Source organism: Acinonyx jubatus, chromosome C1 (assembly GCF_027475565.1).
Source record: "Acinonyx jubatus isolate Ajub_Pintada_27869175 chromosome C1, VMU_Ajub_asm_v1.0, whole genome shotgun sequence".
Taxonomy (NCBI): domain Eukaryota; kingdom Metazoa; phylum Chordata; class Mammalia; order Carnivora; family Felidae; genus Acinonyx; species Acinonyx jubatus.
In genome coordinates this window covers 206,267,300-206,270,829 of record NC_069381.1, presented here as the reverse complement: position 1 = coordinate 206,270,829, position 3,530 = coordinate 206,267,300, and the positions used below count along the sequence as shown (strand labels likewise).

The 3,530-nt window shown below is 46.9% G+C and overlaps 1 long non-coding RNA gene across 1 annotated transcript; it reads right to left on the bottom strand.

The window, feature by feature from the left end:
* Window positions 1-1,850: 1,850 nt before the first annotated feature.
* LOC128312152 (uncharacterized) lies at window positions 1,851-3,209 on the bottom strand. The gene is made up of 2 exons (XR_008291066.1): window positions 2,569-3,209; window positions 1,851-2,346 (listed from the first exon to the last, which is right to left on the bottom strand). It is a non-coding gene; the product is annotated as an uncharacterized LOC128312152 (long non-coding RNA).
* Between the last annotated feature and the right edge of the window lie 321 nt (window positions 3,210-3,530).

Genomic DNA, 3,530 nt, shown 5'->3' with positions numbered 1-3,530 from the left:
CAGAAGAGCTCCCCAGTTGAGCACTGATCACAGCCCCAATTACCAGGCTAAAGAGCTATGAGCTACAGAAGTGGCTATTGTTTTAGGTCATTAAGTTTTGGGGTGGATTGTTAGCGTCTTCGAATTTCAGCATATGAGACCGGATGACGTAAGACACTAGGCTTGCATATCTGGGATCCAGTTCCATGGATCCCTAAAGGTTTAAGAAGGCGTGGCTCTGGCTTCCCTCTCACTCTTGTTCAAGTAAATGCAGGTTCTAACTGGCCAAGTGGCCTGAGCAGGTGATAACTACACTCATTTCCTACTGCATTTATAATCTCCTGCTGAATTTCCGTGACCTCAGTGGGGTCACAGATTTGAAGAATTATAGAGCGATTTGGTGGAGGTGAAAGAACAATTTCAGAGGAGATTCATAGGTTCTGATGACTATGAATCATACCTTAAGAATTTGTGGCTACCTTTGAAGTGCAAACCACAGGATGTATCTGATTTATTCAGCATCTGTGCTATTCCTGTGGTTCAGTTTCCAAAAGACCTGACTAAGCTGAAAATGAACTGTGCCCCCAACAAGACCATTGGTAAAAGACGTTGGGTGTGTTAACCAGAATTTTTCTGAATTTTCTGGCCACATGGCCAAAATCTCACTCAAGTGTGGGCTTTATGGAAATGACTTTGGGGAAATGTTTTCTTTTATGAGGCTTTTAAGATCAAAGCTGAATCTCTCCTAGAGATACAGATTGTGATTCAGAAACGCCATGTGCCCTAACTGAATGTACTCCCGAGATTCCTCAGAATAGTTCAGTTTAATAGAAGCTTCTTTACTGACTGATTAAGATGTCCAAGTGATGGCTACCTGACTGACAAGGATGGAGTTTTGAATGTGTTTGGTTGAAAAACCTTTTTTTTTGTTTTTGTTTTTTGTTTTTTTTTTTTAGTTCGCTTTCTATTGAGTAAAAAGAAAGCATATACCAGAGTGTTCTCTAATTCTACACCTAATCCAGTTAGTATACAATCTGGTAGACAGTTGAGTGAAACCCAATGAATGTTTTTCATTTACTTTACTTGCTTTGTTGAGTTGAAGGGCCTGGTGTAATACTATGTAACTTTCTAGGAATTATGTATCGGTTGAAACGATTAGGCAATTTGTTGGAGAAATGTCGTGGCTTTACCCCCCCCAGCAACCTGCTCGTTTTTGAAATATTTTCTATTATGATTGAAAAAAGATCCTGTTTTTCAGCTGACAAATGACCCCATCCTTCCTCAGAAACGTATTCCCTTTAGAGGCCTATTTCATTTTGGCAAAAGACGCTCTACCTTCCTAAGGGAGGACGTTATGCTTTTGGCTGAGGCAAGCCCAGACTTGAAATGAAAAAAGCTATTGATTAGCTTATTACCATTATTATTAATAGTGGCAGTAGTCACTATATTTATTGGGTCTGGGGCAAGACACTAAGTAAAATTACCCATATCGTCATCTCCTTTAATACCCGCAACAACCCTCTGAGACAGGCATTGCTATTATCCCCATTTTCAGATGAGGAAACGGAGGCAGAGAGAAGTCAAATGGCTTTCCCACATGGCCTAGTGGGAAAATGGAAGAGGTGGGGCCCGAACACAATTTTGTTAGGCTCAAACCTCCTAGCTTTTTCCAAATACTCTATGATATTAAATCAAGTACTAAAGAATCTCTCTTTTTTTTTTTTTACTTATCTTATCAAAATATGATGGTTAGTGGCAGCTCCTTTGCACAGGCAAAGTGGGTGATTAAAACTGTACAGGAGAAAAAATGAGTTTCCCTCTACCCTCCTGAGCTCTTGGCTGAGACCCCCGCAATAAAAGACCAAAAGATCAACAAGAGAAAAACAAGTTTATCAGTAACATGTAGCCCTCATACATAAATGTGAGACACCCAGGGAAAATGAGTAATTCAGAGAGGCGGCTTACAATTTAGGCTTAAATACCACCTTAACAGGGAAAAGGGGAGGGAGGAGGCAGGCCTCTTAGGGGAGAGTAAATGATTTCTGGAAAAGGTGGTTTGGGATGGAGATTGCCTGGGTGTGAGGTCCGCCTACAGTGTCCTCCCCTGGAACAAGACTCCACCTTCCTTGGGGGATGAACTTCCTGGGGAGAAATTTGTGCCAACTGACTTGCTCCTGGAGGATGCGTCTTTAGGCAGATGAGAGTTCAGAGAAGGCCTTTCCTTGCCTTTGCTGTTGTTCAAGCGCCTGCGGCTCGAAACAACGGCTATCCTCCGGTGGCATATTTTGGAGCGGCAGGTCCCGTGACCCTTCAAAACTGAATGTCCGTTGGTTTAGCTTTTGGTCAAGGGACCTTGTGTGCTCACTCCTAGAATAGAGAAGGCGGGATGATGTCAAGTTCAACACCTCTGTTGGGTCCTATTCTGCGGGATCTTTTAGAGTCTGGATGCCATTCCCGGCTGAAAATGTTGCCCCTGTCCCAGAGATGGGATGGGTGGGGGCGGGGGGTGGAGGAAGAGAGGAAGAACGGGCAGTGGAAGAGAGAGGGAGAGATGGAGACTGAGAGAGAGAGCTACAACCAACCACTGACCGTCTGACATCTTTCTACGTTCCATCGCTTGCAGCAGGACGCGACCGTGCACCCCTTAGGATTTCGGCTGCATCGCCTGAAAAAGGAAAGGTCATACATAACACATGGTAAGGTGAGGCCTCTTTCTGGTCTCGTGGTAATAAATTCCATACACAGCTGGTTTCATTTCCGCTCAGCCATTCGCCCGTCAGAGGCAACTGCAACCCGCCGTGTCTCCACCAGCCAAGCACGTGTTAGTCGCCACGTGGGCCAAGGCCGTGTGGCCCCTGTCCCGCAAAGCCCACGAGGTGCAGGCATTTTGAAATGTCTTAGAGCAAAAGCCCCAGTGGGGCCTTCTCTTGCAGGACTGACTTCCTGGCTGGAGGGAAACTCACGGCCGATGCCTTTCCCAAGCGAGAAACACGTTGGTGACATTTCCCGGCAGAAACCCGGACTTGGCGAGTGGGGCGAATCCCACGGTGCGGGGGAGGTGGCAGATGGGTTCTGAAAACGGGGGCTCGATGGGTCCACGGCGTGGCAGCGTGCCCGGGGCTGCCGTGGAGAAAGCCTCCGACAGAGGAGAGGGAAGCCCCCCTTTCTCAGGGATGATTCACTCGCTCCACGTTTGCAGGGTGGTTCGCACGCCCGCCTGGCGGAACAGGAAGGCCCGTATTGTGCTCAATTGTTTTCCTGAATGCCTTTCTCAACAACAGCAGAAGGAAACATTACCGTTTGGCCTCAAGCCATCCAGGCCACTCGGTACTCACAGCGCTTAGAATGTCAAAGTCGGGCTCAGCCGTGGCAGGCAGGGACCCACGGCCGCAGTTTATTTCTGTCTGTGTTTCAGATTAAACGGCTGCCTCTCGCAGCAAACAATCCTGGGTGATTTAAGACAACGGGAACTCCCTTTTACTAGAAACAGCCCCGACCCAAAGTCTGACCGTTTGTTTTATGAGCCTGTTTCTTGGCCAGTAACCCCGAGG